The 19,972-nt window shown below is 44.9% G+C and overlaps 1 long non-coding RNA gene across 1 annotated transcript; it reads left to right on the plus strand.

The window, feature by feature from the left end:
- The first annotated feature begins 250 nt into the window (after nt 1-250).
- On the plus strand, nt 251-19,516 carry LOC145807753 (uncharacterized). Its single transcript, XR_014351111.1, has 2 exons — nt 251-452; nt 19,059-19,516. It is a non-coding gene; the product is annotated as an uncharacterized LOC145807753 (long non-coding RNA).
- Nucleotides 19,517-19,972: the final 456 nt, after the last annotated feature.

The raw sequence follows: 19,972 nt of genomic DNA on the forward strand, positions 1-19,972 counted from the left end.
AATTGATTAAGTAAGTAAATGGATAATTAATGAATTAACCTAATCCTATTCAACCAATCAAATAAGAATGATGGAGAGGCTTGGAGAGATTTCTAGAAGGAAAATGTTTGAAGGCCACAATTTTTGTGGCCACAATGGCTCAAAACTGCCAAAACGACGTCATTTTGGGTGCAAAACATGCTAAAACGACGTCGTTTTGGCAGTTTTGAGCCATTGTGGCTACAAAAATTATGGTCCTCTAGCATTGTTGTTTCTAGAAATTGAAAAATGAGACCATCTGCTGGAGCATACAGCTAAGAAAAGAAAGAGAGAGAACCGACAGAGAGAAACAGGGAGCCGAGAGAGAGACACACAGAGATTCAGTTCAAGAAGGAGAGCAAGAAGAGAAGAAAGAAGAGGGCTTCGTAGGATGTCAGGAGTCAAGCTAAAAATTAGGGAAAAATCATCCGAAGGTAAGAAATTTCATTCCCTTTCTAGTAATGTTTAAATAATTTAGACATAAATTGGTTCAAGATGGATTCTGACAGGATTAGAAATAAAGATTTGAAGAAATTTTGAGTTGGGATGGTTTCAAGAAAATTTCATGAAAAGTATGTTTTAAATCAATTAATCCCCAAATTCTTTGTAGACAAATGTTTTCCTAAATTTTATGATCTTCTATATATGGATTAAACATATAAATGTGAAATTGAGGATTAAATTAAGAATTGGTTTGATTTTGGTTCGTAATTCATGCATGTAAATATGATTTAAGAGTTTTATTTTATTCAATTAAAACATATTTGGAACGCCTATGATTATAAATGAAGCTTTAGGTTTAATATGAAGAAAAATTAATATAAATCTAAGTTAGGGCAATTAAGAATTAAACTAGGAATTTAATTATGATTTGATTTTGGAATATATAAAATTAGCTAGTTGTAATTTTAATTACACACATGTAAATATATTTTCTAGGAATTTTATAACCTCAATTTTAGATTTTGAAGAAAAAGAGAAAAGAGTTTGAGATTAATTTCATATAATTAGAAAGGAATAATGAAGGGATGGGATATTTGGAATAGGTTATGGAATCAAGAATTAACTTGGGAAATTATCATTTTGGGTTTGAAAATAATCTTGTTTTCTTCGTACACAAATGTTTTTTTATGGATTATAAATCATCTATACATGGATCAAAAACTATAGATATGAAATTAAGGATTGATTTGATAGGATGGAAGAAAAATCAAATTAGGATATATGAGAAATTAAAACTGTAATTGTTGTTTTGGTAATCAAGAATTAGTTTAATTTAATCTTAATTCATATATGTAAACATCTTCTTCCTAGGAGTTATTATATTATTATATCATGTATTGGAATTTATATAATCCAGATTTGAAATTTTGGAATGAAAGAAATGATAGGAATTTAAGTTAGAAAATGAATTGGTTTAAAATGACTAAGATAAAAATGGCTTTAAAAAATGTATAGTTGAGAGAATATAAAGAAAATCTAGAAACCAACATCACTTGATTAGTAAAACAAAGTAGGAATTTAATTAAATTAATTAGAAAGGAAAAGTAGGTTCAATTAATTGTAATTTGTTTCTGATGTTTATGTGTATATACATCATGTAGGTAGGGGTGTAAATCTGGCCCGGCCTGGCCATGTCGAGCCTCGCAGGCTCCCGCCAAAATTCAGGCCGGGTTGGGCCGGGCCATGGGCCAAAAAATCAAGCCCAGGCCCAAGCCCAAGGGTATTCAGGCCTTGGGCGGGCTAGTGGGCCGGGCCTGAGTGGTCCTAACCATTTTTTTTGTTTTTTAAATTTTTTTCTCAAACGTGATTGAGACCCCCACTTTCCCCTCACCCCCACACACGCGTGGGGGTTGGTTATTGGAAGAGGAAAAAAAAAAAAAGAAAAATTCCTGGCCAATCAGACTCATTAGAGGTCCTGGGGGTCACCCCCAATGGGGGTCTAAAACATTTTTGTTTTTTTCTACTAAAATTTTATTATTTTCTATTAAAAAATACACTGAGCCTTGGGCGGGCCAAGTCCTAAGTGGGCCGCCGAGTCGGGCCGAGCTTCAAAACAATGGCCCAGGCTCAGGCCCTAGCCTAGGGGCTCGGGCCTGGGCCCAAGCGGGTCTAAACGGACCGGGCACATCTCAAGCCGTGGTTCATTTTTACACCCCTACATGTAGGTTGGCCCATCAGGAAGCATTATCATGACTAAGTCCACTGTGAGTAGTAGTGTAATAAAATTATGTTTTTAAAGTTATGATTTGAAATGCAAACATATGATATGTTTAGAATTATAATATTGTTTTATTATGAATGAGCATCTTATATTTTTGGTATCATGTACTAAGATGACTTCTTGAATCCTATTCCTGTTGATAATTGGGAATCATGCCAATCATTCCCTATTAATTGAGCTCCTTATGTGTTACATGTTTCCACTTGAAGTGGATCCTGTTCTGTTCCAAAATGCTTCGAGAATGTCATTGTTATGTATATGCATGCAAGTCAAGTTTTGTTACAATGTCCGAATTATATTATGCTCAAAAAGTGATTGTGCTTGATTCTAAATATAGCTGATTATTTTCAGAATGAGATTATGCTTAGTTTTAAATAAAACTTATCAATGTTTATTCATTAACCACTTTATTATATTGCTATTCATTGGGCTGTAGCTCACTTTATATATATATAAGTGAACAACATGAAGAGCAACTTCAAAGTTTGCCTTAGAAGACCCTCGACATAGTTTTTCGGAGATGTCATTTAAGCTGAGGCTTTTGTTTGCCTCCTTTTGGGAAAGTATTAAAGAGTCAACACTTCAAAATTGTGTTTTGTGAATGTTTGTACCAAAAATCCTCATCGGGGTCAGCTTGTAAGTATACAGGTCTCTCCATAAGCCGGTCAAGTCCTGGGTGGGCTTGTCTGACGATACTCTCTGAATCTTTCCACCACTTTGGTAGATTCGAGACAAGGTGGGCTCCTGGGGGCTCGAACCAAAATAACTTTACCAGATTTGCCATTTCCTACAACACATAAAAACTTAGCCAAAAAATAATAATAAAATATAATAATAACACCTTAGTTTGTCCAGCACGATTAAACCGTTTTATAAATAATTTTTAGGCTTAGTTTTTCTGTGTTGTAAGGAATGAAAAATCTGGTAGAGTTAATCTGGTTCGAGCCCTTATGCTGTGTTTGGCTGGGAGATTTGAGGAGAGATTTGGAAAAGGAAATGGAAAAGGTAGGTGAAATGTGAATAACATATGCCTAAATTTCACCTAGTTTTACACACATTTTCTCTTTCCCTTTCCAAATCCCTCTCCAAATCCTCTAACCAAACACACCATTAGGAGCCCACCTTGTCCTGAATCTACTAGAGGGGTGGGGAGATTCAGAGAGTATCGTCAAACAAGTCCACCCAGGACTTGACCGGCTCATGGAGAGACTTGTATACTTACAAGCTAACCCTGATGAGGATTTTTAGTGAATTTCACTGGTAGCGCAACACCTGTCTTACTTATGTATTAGGTGTTAGTGCAACATGCTATATGATAGTCAGGAGTTAGTGTCTAATCTAATCCTACTAATACAAAAATAAGAATTAGTCTACTCATGGTCAGTTTACAAAAGTCTCATAGTCAAGCGTCTAAAATGGACTGTTAAGTAATCACGAAAACTGGCTTTGAAAGACTGGGCCATGAAACACCCCTACAAACTCATTCTGCATAAGGGACTCAAACTCTCAGCCACTATGTTCTATCCTAAAACAACGCCGTACACCATGGACCATATAGACAAGAATGTCGTGATCGTATCCCCAGAACTCCCGCCCAGTAATTCATACAGGTACCTTTAAGTATGTCGCGTTATCAGTGAAATCCACAGTTGGGACATGAATAATGTGTTGTGGGGAGGTGTCGTAGTACGTATGTGGCTATTGCAGTACGCGTGCCCTCTCCTCTCAAAGAAGCTCAGGGGCAAAGGTGCAACCACAAAGTACGGATGTCCTAGATCTGGCGTAAGACCAATAACATGGGTCAGCCCTGTGTATCTCTCGCGTGTATTGCCGTGGCTAAGTCTCCAAAATCAAAAATTCTCACTGGGGTCAGCCTGTAAGTATATAGGTCTCCCCATGAGCCGGTCAAGTCTTGGGTAGGCTTGTCTGACGATACTCTCTGAATCTCCCCGCCTTTCTAGTAGATTCGAGACAAGGTGAGCTCCCGGGAGCTCAAACTAGAATAACTTTATCTGATTTGTCATTCTCTACAAAACAGAAAAACTTAGCATAAGAATTATTTATAAAACGATTTAATCGCGTTGGATAAACTAAGGTTTTTTTTTTTTAATATCAAAAACCTAGCTCTGATATCACTTTTGTCACGACCTAACCTCGATACCCAGGGGTTGAGCGTTGCGACAATAAAAACATAATTTTAATATTTCTGTATTAATAGCGCAAGAGGATAAAGTAAAATTAAATAAATTGGTGCCGAAAAAAAAAGTTTATTTAAAAGAAAACATTTATTTGGGCCTTATTTAATTACAATAGTCTGATCAAGATTACATGTAGTAAATAAAAAATAAATAAATAAAACAAAAAATAAAAAATTGCGATTTATGCCTTATCTCGATCTCGCTAAATCTCATCACCTGAAAGGGGATAACAGCTATAAGCACATGGTAGAGCGAGAAATATTATACTAAGAGCATAAGGGCATAAAAGTCACCATGGATAATTATTTAGGCTAAAATAGTGAATAATTCAGATTGAATAAATTAATTATTTAAACAACATTTTAATTCATAAATCATATAAGCAAACTAATCATAACCACGGTACAGAACATAATAGAGATCACCAAAGTGACAATCAAAACAGAGGTTAATAGATCCATAACAAACAAAAGGCCGCAAAGTGACCAATCAAAAACCAATCAGTGTGTTTGGTTTGAGTTTTCTGGATTAAGTTTTTTGAAAAGTGAGTTTTTTTGTTTTCGTATTCTTTTGTTTTTAGTGAATATTTTTTAAATTTTAAACATTTTTTTTTTACTTTTTAGATGCACCTTAGTTAGATGTATCTAAAAAGTAAAAAATTTGTGAAAAAATATTTTAAAAAATCAATAAATACATAAAAATACAAAAAATGTACTAAATTCTTGTATTTTTTTTGTATTTTTGGTATTTAGTGAATTTTTAAAAGATTTTTTTTATAATTTTTTTACTTTTTAGGTGTATTTATGTTAGATGTGTCTAAAAAGTAAAAAAATTGCTTAAAATATTAAAAAAATTCAGTAAAAATAAAAAAATACAGAAAATAAGAAAGTATAATTTTCTGAAAAGTGTTTTCTGAAAAATGAAAACAAGCAATGGTTTATTTAAGTCACCCAAGGCATGGAATTCTCATGGTGGTACTTACAAAAATAATTATTTATAGAACCTGAGAGGGTGATTTATGTGCAGGCGTTGGGCCGAGGTAACGGCCGACCATATTGAGAGCCCAACGGTACATGGGGCCGAGATGATTGACCATCCGGCAAGAAGTGGGCTGCCAGAACTTGGGCCGGGCAGAACTTGGGCCAAATGTGAGCCGCCCCGGACCCAAAAGGAGCTCAGCTGGATAGCGCCTGGTTGGACCGAGCTGACCGATCAGGGGATGGCTGAAGCCAGACAAGCTGAGTGACCGGCGCCCGGAAAGGCGTGGTCAACCGAGGAGACTGTTTGACCGGCAGGAAGGCCGGCCAAAGAAGGTGCCCGGACTAGGCCCTGCTGAGATGCTGCCTAGCCCGGTCCTCCACGTATTTATCCCGTTAGGTGCTTGGGTATGAAGCATAGCATGGCCGAGGTAGAGCAGCTCGGCTGCCGAGCTCCAGCTGTGAAGTCAGGCAGTTGAGATTAGGTGATGCTCAGCAAGGTTTATGCTGACAAATGAGATAGCGGAGCCACGTGTCAGGAGACGACTGGGAGTAGATACGGGGCACAGAGGGTATATAAACATGTCTGCGCCCCCCCATACAGAGGATGAACACATTGTAAGGAAATTCTTACACTCAAACGCTCTCCCTTCTCTCTATCCATCCCCTGTATGTGTTCTAACTTGATCGTCGGAGGGGTTTTCCGGCCACACACCGCCGGGTAGCTCACTGCTGTTGTGCTCGCAGGCGATCGGACATAAACGGAGCTTGGAAGAAAGGAATACGGGCTTGCCGGAATATTTGCTCCCCGTACAATTGGCGCCGTCTGTGGGAAACTTGACAGACAAAACCTTATCTTCCAGGTTTATCTGATCGCCGTCCATGGCGAACAACGACGAGTTTCCGTTGTCCGCCATCGACGGAGCCACCCCGGAGTATACCCGAAGGAGAGAGGGACCTCCTGCTGTCCACCCAATGGCTGACTTGGGAACGCCCACTGGCGGACAGTCAGGAGACCCGCGGGACAAGCGCGGACGAAGCCATGGACATTCACGGAGTCCAGACGGTCACCGGTGGAGGAGAGACTCGCACGCCAGGCGATTGGAAAGCAAGTTGAGGGATCAAGATGCTGTCATCCGGCGAATGGCGGCGGAGATGGAAGATCTCAAGCGGCATGTCAAAGGGAAGGGTGTAGTTGGAGTGGGAGACCACAGTGAGCGCACCCTATCCCGCCGTTCAGGCGGTCAGAGTCAACGACATACTCAGTCCATATCCATTACCAGAAGTTACCAGGTTGGTGATTCCAACGTGCATGCAGAAAAGTCTAGCGCGCAAGACAGCACCTACAAACCCTCACGTCCGACGACGACATCGAGGTACTCTTACTCCGCTCAGTCAGAGGATTTACGGGCAGTCTTAAAGGAGCGGGCCCGCCGGCGCGAAGCTCAGAGAATACCTGCTTTCCGGCGGCTATCCTACGGGGTTCACGCCAGCGAGGAGGTCGGAATGCCTCCACCCCGCCAAGCAGTGCCACTCCTTGAAGATATGGACTTGGCCAGGCTGAGTGCCACTCCTTTTTCCCTGGAAATTGAAACAACACCACTTCCGGCAGGCTTCCACCAACCTAAGTTCACACTCTATGATGGAAAAACCGATCCTTACATGCATGTGAGTCACTTCCGACAGGTTATGGCCGGACATAGGCGGAATGACGGACTTATGTGCCTAATCTTCCCGTCAAGTTTGGGCGAGCTGGGCTTAAAGTGGTTCGAGGGGTTGCCAGAAGGGAGCATACAAAGGTGGCATCAGTTGGCCGAGGCATTTGTTACACGCTTCAAAACCAACACAAAAACACCAAAGGAAGTCGATCACTTGCTAAGTGTCAGGATGGAACCGTGCGACACACTGAAGGCGTACAATTCAAGGTATTGGAAAACCTTCAACGAGATCTTGGATTGCTCGATCAACCTTGCAATCACGCAATATAAGCGTGGTCTCTCGGTCGGACATAGACTGTGAGACTCGCTTACCATGCACCAGCCGACCTCCATGGGCCAGCTCATGCAGCGCATCAATGAGCACATCCGAGTAGAGGATGACGCGTCAGCTTCTACCGTGAAGGCCACTCCGGTAGTAACAGACAAGAAGACAGCAGGCAAAGTGCACGCAGTTGGGCAAGAGTCCAGCCGCTCAAGTGACCGAGCAGAGGAATCGGACTGTGGTTCAAATCGTAAGAACCGGGGTAGAGGACGTCGGAATGATCGGGATGATTACCCCCGAGATGACGTAGCGGACGCAAACAGAAGGATGAAGGCAAGGGCTGGCATAACCACGGTCTTCAAGATTCCAATCTATCGCATACTTAGTGAAATCCGAGACGAGGAGTATGTCTGGTTTCCTGCTAAGTTGGGCGATGGACAAAAGGGCTACAATCCGCGGTATCGTTGTACATTCCACCGGGAGAGAGGCCACCGAACTGAGGATTGTTTGCCTTTGAGGCAACACTTAGAAGAGCTGGTTGCGGTCGGGCATCTAGACCTTTACATTGATGGTGGCGTGAAGCCGAATCAGGCTCCGGTCGATCCTAGGGGACAGGATGACCAAGACGCACCACCACAGGGAGTTATTAATGTCATCCACGGCATTGTGGAACCGGAGCGTGTTTGCGAACTCCGGGGCATGATAAAGAAGGCAGAACATATGAGGGAAGTTTTGTCGGTACAGCCTGCCATAAAAATGGGGAAGACTGAAGAAAAGGATGTGATCAGTTTCACCTCAAGGGATTTAGAGCATATCCAGACGCCGCACAACAATGCTCTTGTAGTAACACTACGCGTCAAAGAATTTGATGTTAGACGGATCTTGATCGATCAGGGAAGCTCGGTCGAGATCATGTATTATGATGCGTTCAAGCAGCTCAAACTCCGTGAGACAGACTTGGCTCCGGCTACTTCGCCACTGGTTGGATTTAACTCGCAACCGGAGTGGCCTTTGGGAAAGATAATCCTGCCGTTCAAAGCGGGATACGTGGTAAAGCAAGTTGAGTTTTGGGTGCTGCAAGTGCTTTCGACGTACAACCTTATCCTTGGAAGGGGATGGCTACACGCCATGCAAGCCGTGGCATCAACTTTTCACCAAGTAATGAGATTCCCCTTGGCTATGGGGGCAATCGAGGAGATTTGGGGCGATCAGGTCATGTCCAAGCAGTGCTTCGTGCCGGTCAACGGAAGCCGAGCTGCCAAAGGATTCGTTCAAATGATTGAGGGACCGGAGGACCAGGGTGTCTTGGATGATGTGGGCACCAAGGCCGAAGATAAGGCTATTGAGGAATTGGTTGAGGTGCGGATTAATACCAAGCAGCCGGACAAATTCTTCTTGCTCGGTTCAAGTCTCACGGCCATAGAGAGGACCGAGATGATTGAGTTTTTGATGGCGAATATCGAAGTCTTTGCATGGTCGCCTTACGACATGCCTGGCCTCGACCCAAGTTTTATCTGCCATCACCTCAATGTCTTCCCTGGAGCCAAGCCAGTCATCCAGCGAACAAGGAGATCGGCGTTGCATCACGCCGAGGTAGTTGCTGAGGAGGTAAAGAACCTGCTTGAGGCACGAGCAATTCAGGAAGTGCACTATCCTCGGTGGATTTCCAACACAGTAGTGGTGCCTAAGAAGAATGAGAAGTGGCGAGTTTGTGTCGACTACAAGACAGTCAACCGAGCTTGTCCCAAAGACAGCTTCCCTTTGCAGCGCATTGACCAGCTAGTGGACTTGACGGCTGGACACAATAGGCTTAGTTTCTTGGATGCGTACCGCGGCTATCACCAGATCGCCATGCATGGTCCTGACCGAGAGATCACCTCTTTCACGACTCCAAGGGGACTCTTCTGCTACCGAGTCATGCCTTTTGGTTTGAAGAACGCCGGGGCAACCTTTCAGAGGATGGTGACTAAAATGTTTGCTCCTTTGCTTGGCCGGGCAATGGAGGCTTACATCGATGATATGGTGGTAAAGAGCCGACTGGAAGCAAACCATTTGTCCGACTTAGCCGAGATGTTTGTCATTCTAAAGAAGCACAAGCTGCATTTGAACGCATCAAAGTGTGCCTTTGGCGTGGGATCCGGGAAATTTCTGGGATTCTTAGTCACGAACCGAGGCATCGAAGCAGACCCTACTCAGATCAGAGCCGTGCAAGAATTGAAGCAGCCTAGCTCGGCTAAGGACGTGCAGCATCTGGCCGGGATGGCTGCCGCACTTAATCGATTCATAAGTCGGTCATCAGATCGCTGCCGCCCTTTCTTTCAAGCATTGAAGTCTAAGTTCTCGTGGGACGCGGAGTGTGACCGAGCTTTGGCCGAGCTCAAGGAATATCTGTCTACTCCGCCACTGTTGGTTACACCAAAGCCGGGAGAGGAACTTTATCTTTACCTTGCCGTCTCCCAGCACGCGGCCAGTGCGGTGCTAGTCCGCGCCGAAGGAATCAAGCACTTCCCAATTTTTTATGTCAGCAAGACCTTGCTGCCGACTGAGACGAGATATCTGCCGCTGGAAAAGCTTGCCTTGGCATTGATGATGGCTTCAAGGAAGTTGGCACATTATTTTCACGCCCATACCATCGTCGTACTGACCGAGTTCCCCCTCAAGGCCTTGTTTGAACGGGCGGACTTCTCAGGCCGAATTCTTAAGTGGGCGGTGGAGTTGGGGCAGTTTGAGGTGAAGTTCCAGCCGCGCACTGCTATCAAAGCTCAGACTTTGGCCGACTTCGTCGCCGAGTTCTCGCCTAGCATTCATCCGGTATGCCCGGTCGATATTACCGAGGCAGATGATGAGATGCACGCAGGGCCAACCAAGGTACAGCCAATTAGCGGAGGTAGCGACGCGGAGTTTGCGCGCATCATTGAAGCACCCTCAGTCTGCACGGTTATACCACCTGGTGATGCGATGACGGAGTTGAGTATCACCGACCCATCCACTCTGTCCGGTCCCGCATCACCGAGAGGGGACGCAATTGAACCACACAGCTCAGGACCTGCAGTCGGAGTAACACCGCAACCTGATGATTCGCCTACGGACTTGAGCATTACGGATCAACTTGCCGAGTCCGGTGTCGAATCATCAAGGGGGGAAGAAATGGATCCACACAGCTCAGAAACTGCGGCCGGATTAACACCACAACCTGATGATTCGCCCACGGACTTGAGCGTTGCAGAACTTGCTGAGTCCGGTGCCGAATCACCAAGGGGGACTGAAGTGGAACCGGCTAACACAGAGCATGTGACCGCACAGCCGAGTAGTTTTGATCCCATTGCCCTTCGCAACTCTCAGGACCCATCCGACAGCTGGAAGCTTTTTGTGGGGGAAATGTGGAAGCTGTTCGTTGATGGAGCGTCCAACCGTCATGGTGCCGGCCTAGGTATTGTTCTTATCTCGCCGGATGGCCTAACCATTGAACATTCTATCACGCTTGGCTTCCCAGCATCTAACAACGAGGCTGAGTACGAGGCACTTCTCCCCGGGCTCAAGAGCGCAATTCAAATGAAGGCTGCCGAGCTCTTGGTGTACAGTGATTCCCAACTTGTGGTTAACCAAGTCTCTGGGATTTACGAAGCAAAGGACGACAGGATGGCGAAGTACCAAGCTCTGGTCAGGGAACATATCAAACAGTTTAAGGCAATCAGAGTCTAACAGATTGGCCTGGAAGAAAACAGCCGAGCTGATGAACTGGCTGGCCTCGCTTCCATGGTAGATAGTACGTCTCCAAACCCCCTGTTGATTGACTTTCTTCCGCGGCCAAGCATTGAAGACGCCGGGCAGACGGATGTACTCTGCGCCGCGCTAGTTCCTTCCTGGATGGACCCCTTGATCTTGTTCCTCAGAGACCAAACTCTTCCCACTGACAAGAAAGAAGCACACAAAATCCGGGTGAAGTCAGCACGGTTTTGGCTCTCTCCATCTGGCGCGTTATATAAGAAGTCCTTCACTGGTCCTTATCTCAAGTGCGTGCACCCGAATAGTGTGGAGGCCTTCTTGTTTGAAATTCACGAAGGCATTTGTGGCAGCCACATAGGGGGCAGGTCTTTGGCATACCGAGCTATTTCGCAGGGATACTGGTGGCCGTGCATGCAGGCCGACGCACAAAAGTACATTCGCAAATGCAAAAAATGCCAGAAATTCGCCCATCAGATCCATCAGCCTGCCAGGGAACTTCTTCCCCTCACCAATCCTTGGCCCTTCGCCATGTGGGGGCTAGATATAGTGGGACCACTGCCAACAGCACCAGGCAACCGGAAATTCTTCATCGCGGCCACATATTACTTCACGAAGTGGGTTGAAGCTGAGCCCTTGGCTACCATTAAAGAGAAAGACGTGAAGCGGTTTGTTTGGCAGAACGTGGTCACGCGGTTTGGCGTCCCCAAGATCTTGATCTCTGACAACGGCACCCAGTTTGATGGTCGCCTATTCAGAGGATTTTGTGAAGATTTAAAGATAGAATTCTACAACTCCACCCCGGCTTACCGACAGTCCAACGGTCAAGCCGAGGCATCAAACAAGACTATACTGGATGGGTTGAAGAAACGGCTGGAAAAGGCCAAGGGCAAGTGGGCTGAGGAATTACCTAGCGTCCTTTGGGCATACCGAACAACCCCGCGACGTTCTACCGGGGAAACTCCATTTGCTTTGGCTTACGGCATGGAGGCGGTCATACCCTTGGAAGTTGAAATGCCCACCCTCAGAAGCGAGAGTTTTGAGCCCGAGCTGAACACCGAGGCTATTGCCTTGGAGCTGGACCTAGTGGACGAGCGTCGGGAGAAGGCCCTCATCTATGTGGCCGCCTACCAACAGGAGCTCTCAAAGAAGTATAACAAGACGGTGCACCCCAGACCGTTCAAAGTTGGTGATTGGGTTTTGAGGAAGATTATGGGCAACACCCTAGTGCCAGGAGAAGGCAAACTAGGGGCAAATTGGGAAGGACCCTACAAGATCACTGGTCTGGCAGGCAAGGGGGCTTACCACTTGGAGGATTTAGAGGGAAGAGCAATACCCCGGCCATGGAATGCGGCCAACTTGAAACTGTATTATTTTTAAGCTTTTGCTTTCTTTTCTTGTGCAAAGAAATTTTTTGGCTTGCACCACAGCATGTAATTCTTTTTATCAATTTATAGAAGTGATTTTACTTTAAGCACTTGGACTGTTGTTTTAATGTTAAAAACCGAGATGACGTACTCCGGTTGGAAGAGTTGGTGTTTTGTCCAACTTCGAATTCCCAACCGAGATGACATGCTCCGGTTGGAAGAGTTGGTGTTTTGTCCAACTTCGAATTCCCAACTGAGATGACGTGCTCCGGTTGGAAGAGTTGGTGTTTTGTCCAACTTCGAATTCCCAACCGAGATGGCGTACTCCGGTTGGAAGAGTTGGTGTTTTGTCCAACTTCGAATTCCCAACCGAGATGACGTACTCCGGTTGGAAGAGTTGGTGTTTTGTCCAACCTCGGATACCCAACCGAGGTGATCTAATCCGGTTGGAAGTGTTGGTGTTTTGTCCAACTTTGTTATTACTAACCAGGATGGTTACTCCGGTTTATAAATTTGTTGTTTTGTTCTGCTGAAGTGCTTCGACCGTGTTATGCATTCCGGTCGACAAAGTGTTTTGTTCAAACGATGAGTTATACCGAGATATTTTGCGGAAGATGGAATTGATTACTACCGTGCAAACACTTAGCAAAATTTGAGTTTCTCATTGAAAAGAAAATCATTACAAAAGGTGGGGACAGAGCCCGGTTACATCAAAAGTGTTGAAAGCAAAAATACAAAAAAAAAGGAAAAAGAAAACTAAACTAGGGGGAGAGATTGGTGAACTCGTCCTCGCCAGCATCGAGGTTGATGGTTGGACTTGCCTCTTGGGCATCGGGCTCAGCATTGCCGGGCTGCTCTTGCACCTCGGCTTCCTCTGCCTCGGAATCTGTCTCACCGTCTCCATCTTCAAGTCCTTCCTCGGCCTCAGCTTGCAAAGCGCTGAAAACGTCGTTTGCATAAGGCACGAGGTAGACCGATAGCGAAGCTGGAGGAGGGTTGACAAACACGTCGGTATCAGATCCCTGGCCGAGGTGTTCGCAGGCGGACTTCCAGCCGGCCTTGAAGTAGATGTCTTGAGTTGCAAAGACCTGCTTTTTGTAGCTTTGCTCGGCCTCGTTAAACCCGACGTTGTTGGCAGCCCGACAAGCTTTCTTCTCCGACTTCTTCAGGGTGTCCACCTCGGTCTGGAGCTCATTTTGTTTTTTCTCGGCTGCATTCATCTGACCGAGCAGCCTATTATTATCAACATTGGCCATCTCGAGGGAAGCCTTAGCCCGGCCGAGCTCGGCTTGAAGGCTCTCGACCTGGCTGGCTGTGTCGTTGGCCTTTTGCCGAAGCCTATGGATGCGCTCCAAGACGAGATGTTGTTTTTGAATGGCCTGCAAAAAAGCAAAGTTGATTAGAAAGGGGACCGAGCAGAAAGGGAACCGCGCAAACACTTGTGAAATTTTCAAAGGAACATCGACTTACCCTGGCCATAGACTTCACCAACGATTTGACCAACCGGGTGTCGGGGACGTGGTCGCTGCCGACCACGTCGCTCAGTAGTAGCAGGGCCTTGGACAAATCAAAGGCGAGCAGATGCTCTTTGTCAGCCTTGATCGAAGCCGTTGCCGGGATGTCTTGACCCCGGTGCTTCAAATGTGGACGCCAGGCCGGCACTGGGGCGGGGGCGTCAGTTGGATGCTCGGTGGTAAGCTCGGCGACTAGCTCAGCGGACGGGTCTGCCCGAGATCTTTTACCGGCACGTCTTGCGGAGGGTTCTCGGCTGGATTGCCCGGCGGATTGAGAGGCAAGGGCGACTACAGCGCCACTGGATTGACCGGCGGCTGGCGAGCGAGTTATGACGCTCGGCATCTCGGCGGATGTGGCGGTGAGCAGGTTCTTGATTCTGCTGCGCTTTGCCATTTCTTGTTCCTCGGTCAGGCGGATGAGGGGAACGTCAAGAAGGGACGGATCTAGAGGCGGTGAATGAGCGCGAAGGAAGTCAGTTACTCTACTCCGACGCGGGGCAGAATACCTGTAGGTCGGTGTGTAGCCGAGTAGATCGTTGCAATCTCGGTGAGGGTACCGAAGCACGGTCCGAATTGCTTCGACGTTGGGAAATTGGTAGTTGGCTTGCAAGGCTTGGATTGCTGCAAAAGAAACAGGAAAACCGGTTAGTTACAAGATAAAGAGCTAAGCTAACCGAGCACAATTGAGTAGCTTACATGAAGAACCGAAGCCCTTGTTTATAAACCAGCCCGGCACCTCGGCCGTTTCGTAATTGCCCGACACCCAGAAAAAATCGTCGTCGTGCAGATCTTTATCCGGGGTGCCGGTTACAATTTTTTCCTTGCCCGGTCTTATCTTCAAGTAATATGCAAGGCCGTCGCCGGTGTGGCCCATTGTGTATTGCCTTAATATCTCGGCTAGACCTAAGTTGGTGCTTAACCGATTGTTCAACTCGTGAACACCGTTGATAATCCTATAGGTGTTGGTGGACACTTGTGTGGGAGCCAGCCCGGTGGGGCGAAGGAACTCGGTTATAAGAGGGTTGAGCGGGAAACGGAGGCCCCCTTCAACTATTGAGAGCACGGTGAAGGGGCATTGGTCAAGTCTGCCCCAGGGTGTGGTCTCCTCTTCTGCCAGTTCGAGATGAACATCGGCCGGGACGCCGTAATCCTCTCTGAAAGCAGCTAGCGCGGCCGGAGTATCCACTAGAAAGCGGAATTTCCCCATTTCTGGCCGGCTTAGAGACCCCGGCTGAGGGGTTTGGCACTGGTTATTGGATGCTGCTCGGTCCTGAGAGCCTCAGGAATGACAGTGGTCCCCTTGGACTCTGCAGGAAAGGATGACAAGTGTTAAGTGTGAGCACGGTTGCGCAAAAGGAGCTGGATTTTAGCTCGGTCATTCAGAGTGCCAAACCACCTCGGTTGTCTATTCTATCTAAGGAGCCCGACTGCCCAAGCAGACCAGATGTTAGCCCGGTTGAGCGACCAAGTCCTTTTGTTATCTCGGTTTTCGCTGGGGTTTGGACGAACTTGTTATTTGCTCGGTTAGGCTGGTTTTTTGGATCAAAAGAGGACCAGGAGCCCGGTTCACCCCAGTTCTTCAGTGTTCTTCATGAATATGAAGAACACCAAGAATAGTTGGAGGTTTGGGACGGATTCTAAGGCCTATGCCCTAAGAGCTACGTTTTTGTGCCCTAATGTGTGTAATATGAAAGAAAATAGCAACTCGAGGGATCGAAAACCTTACCTGTGAAGGATTGGAGCTGTTCTTCCAAGAATGAGGAATGGCAATCGAGTCTGAGGAAATGGCTTGAGCCTCTGAATCGTCAGATAGAAGAGCAGCAGTAGGAGGAAATGGTATGATGGGGGTCATGAATATGTAAGCACGAGACCGCCCAAATTCAAATTCTGGCACAGACGGCGGGTTGGCTGCTCGATGACCAATGGCAGCCCGCCACGTGTCCCTATTTATGGCAACGTCAGTACTGAAGCGACGGGTTAAAGAGTCGAAGAGCCAACCGAGCTACTTCTGAAGAAGAGGACGTCAGCCGTGGCGGACAACCGGTCAAGTTTGTAGACAGTCGTTAACCAGCCCGGTTGCCCTCTGGCTTCTTGGAGACCGGAGAAATGTTATCTCGGTCGAAGTGAATAATCCCAGTCATGCTTTCGCGGACGGAATTAAGAGGCAATTGAGAGGGTGATTTATGTGCAGGCGTTGGGCTGAGGTAACGGCCGACCATATTGAGAGCCCAACGGTACATGGGGCCGAGATGATTGACCATCCGCCAAGAAGTGGGCTGCCAGAACTTGGGCCGGGCAGAACTTGGGCCAAATGTGAGCCGCCCCGGACCCAAAAGGAGCTCGGCTGGATAGCGCCTGGTTGGACCGAGCTGACCGATCAGGGGATGGCTGAAGCCAGACAAGCTGAGTGACCGGTGCCCGGAAAGGCGTGGTCAACCGAGGAGACTGTTTGACCGGCAGGAAGGCCGGCCAAAGAAGGTGCCCGGACTAGGCCCTGCCGAGATGCTGCCTAGCCCGGTCCTCCACGTATTTATCCCGTTAGGTGCTTGGGTATGAAGCATAGCATGGCCGAGGTAGAGCAACTCGGCTGCCGAGCTCCAGCTGTGAAGTCAGGCAGTTGAGATTAGGTGATGCTCAGCAAGGTTTATGCTGACAGATGGGATAGCGGAGCCACGTGTCAGGAGACGACTGGGAGTAGATACGGGGCACAGATGGTATATAAACATGTCTGCGCCCCCCCATACAGAGGATGAACACATTGTAAGGAAATTCTTACACTCAAACGCTCTCCCTTCTCTCTATCTATCCCCTGTGTGTGTTCTAACTTGATCGTCGGAGGGGTTTTCCGGCCACACACCGCCGGGTAGCTCACTGCTGTTGTGCTCGCAGGCGATCGGACATAAACGGAGCTTGGAAGAAAGGAATACGGGCTTGCCGGAATATTTGCTCCCCGTACAGAACCATTGTCAAATAATTACTAAAATTTAAGCGATCATATCCATAAATTTCAATTTAAGCAAATAAAGTTCAGAAAATAATCAATGTTATTGAAATATTAATATAACTTATAAAACATGAATTGTATAAAATAAATTATGATAAGTCAAGACATACATAAAATATGTTAGAATGATTTAAGATATAATATAACTCACCTTAATGTTGACCCTTACTATTTTCTTCTTTCTACTTTCTGATTCCTGTCGATTTCCGGACTTATTGTGTTGTTGTTGTGTTTTGTTTTTTTTTCTTCCTACTTACTAGTTACTGCGTGGCCCCTCCTTTTATACTTGGCCCCAAGGAGGTGATTCACCTTTTAGCGCCATGGTGAATCACCATCTAGGCACTGTATTCCCTACAGGTGGCCAAGTTAGAAACAGGTGGCCTAAGCTAGAAATGCCACCATTGTATATAGGTGGGTTAAGCTAGAAGTGCCACCATGATACCACCTTTCCCTTAATTCCATTCTGGCCCCAAAGATTTTAATAATTTCATAGTTATTATGATTAGGCCCCAAACAATATATTAATCACATTGTTATTTTTTTTGGTAAAACTAATGCCTCTTAACTAAATTACATTTTAGCACGTATAATTATAAAATTAAATATTTTATGTTACTTAATTTTATTTATTTAGTTTTATTAAATTAATTAAACAATTGGGGTATCATGGAAGAATCTTTCATGATCCCGAACAGTACTCTTTCACTATTATCTCCCATTCTCATATCATTGTTCCCCTTTCACTCTCTGCAACACTAACTATCATTGGCCATGCCAACACCAACGCTACCTCATTTGCCACTCCTAGCACCATCGCTACCCTCTCTTCTACCAACCCGACCACCAAACCCACTCTTTTCGCCACTCCCAACACCAATGCCACCACCTTCTGTCATCCCAACCACCAAATCCCACCACCTTTCTCTACCCCCCTCCAAACCACCAAATCTTACCCCCTCTTTGCCACCCTTAACACCAAACTGACTACCCTTTCTACCGCTCAAACCGCCAAGCCCATCCCTTTTGCTACTCCCAACACCAATGCCGCCACCTCTTGCCATCCCAACCACCAAACCCCACCCTCTACTCCAAACCAACAAACCTAATCCCTCTCTACCACCGTTAACACCAAACTCACCCATTTCTATGAACACAAACACCATTGCCCTATGTCACCCGAGTTGCTTCCAAATCAACCACCAATCAACAACAAATTAAGAAATCAACAAAGAAAAAAATAAATTGATAGAAAATGCTTAAAATGATGGGAATGGAATTGTTGCCTAATAGTCACCCTTGTCATCGTCACTCGTTGCTTGATTGTCCTTAATCGTTACTCATCCATTGTTGATCGTTCCTTGTCATTGCCAAGTCCAGTCCCACCAACACCCCCTTCTTGTCGCATCACTGCACTTCCACAATCCTGTCACTGTTGTCATCCCCCAATCCTCAACTCCCACTTCTTGCCTTCGTTTTCACCCTTCCCTAGACTCCCTCATATACCTCCTCTTTGTATATGAGTTTTTAGTTGACTTGACTCATTCAGTTAGATGGGTTATGGGCTTATAATTTTGCTCTTCAAAACAAGACACATGTTGCTCACGTGGGCAATATTCTTAAAAAATTAACCGATGTTATTTATTAGGTCAAACTAACACAAAATTCAAAATGAGTCAATTGAAATTATAAAAATTAAAATGACACAAATGATAAAATATAAAAACTAAACAACCCTTCTTTAAACTAATACGAAAATATAAAAGAGAGGTAGTTGGTCATCATCTTTATTTGAGTGAAAATAATGTCATCAACACAAACAAGAAGGAGAAAAACAAAAAAAAAAACATGTTTCTTTGGTTTCATATATAAAATGAGAGCCAAATAACTTAATTCTTGGCATTAAACAGCAATAAGAAGATGATGAGTAACGCAATATAACAGCATTGTTATTGGCATATCTATGTCTAGTTATTTATATTGTCAAATGAAAATCATCACCAACTTGGGCATCCTTATGTTGTTGATCTCTTGGACATGCACAACCAATGCCAAGGTCCATGTTCATGTAATGAACCAGCTAGGAGGTGGAAGGTGGATGGACATACATTGCCAATCGAAAGACGACGATCTTGGTTATCAAAAGGTGGAAGATGGCGCAGAAACAATGTGGAGTTTCTCGGTCAACTTTTGGGGCACGACACTATTTTATTGTGATGTGCTGTGGAAAGGTTCAGTTTGGAGACACTTCAATGCCTATGATGCTGATAAGGATTACCGGAGGTGTCGGTCGGAATGCCGATGGATGATCTCCAAAGAAGGCTTGTTGTATGGTTATAACCAAGAAAATGGCATTTGGGAGGTGTTTGTTCCCCATTCACAATATAGTTAAGACAAGCTAGGACTTATTTTTGTGAAATTGGGATAAAGTAAATTGAATATATAACAAAATGAATGTGAATGTACTTGACAATTTGAGGCCATCTTTTTATTGCATCTCTTGGTTAATGAAAACATTTGTTTTTTCCTTCTCATAATTATAAAAATCAGAAAATTAGCAAGTCCAACTTTAATTTAGTTTGGTGATCAATAATGTCCTCGGCAAGTTGTTTTAAATATGCTTCTTCAATTAACGTTTATGAATCTTTCTTTTTATAGTCATTAAATTAATGTTATTTAAGCTCAACTTATATTCATCTTATTAAAATTTATTTGATATTGACTCATTAAATAAATAAATAAATAAAACTTGAACATATTTTAAAATTAATTAAGTTTTCATGTTAAATTTGAACATCTTACTATTCTCCTTGAGTCGATTATATGTACTATAATAAACAGAGTTAATCGAGCTTGACATGTGATCTGTTCAAAAAATAAATGAATTTAATTTTAGTATATTTTAAAACTCATTAAATTTTTGAATTAATTTTAAACAACTTACTATTCGACTCGAGTTATCTAAACCAT

The sequence above is a fragment of the Camellia sinensis genome, chromosome 14, assembly GCF_055761805.1.
Source record: "Camellia sinensis isolate YWXY chromosome 14, ASM5576180v1, whole genome shotgun sequence".
NCBI classification, from domain to species: Eukaryota; Viridiplantae; Streptophyta; class Magnoliopsida; order Ericales; family Theaceae; genus Camellia; species Camellia sinensis.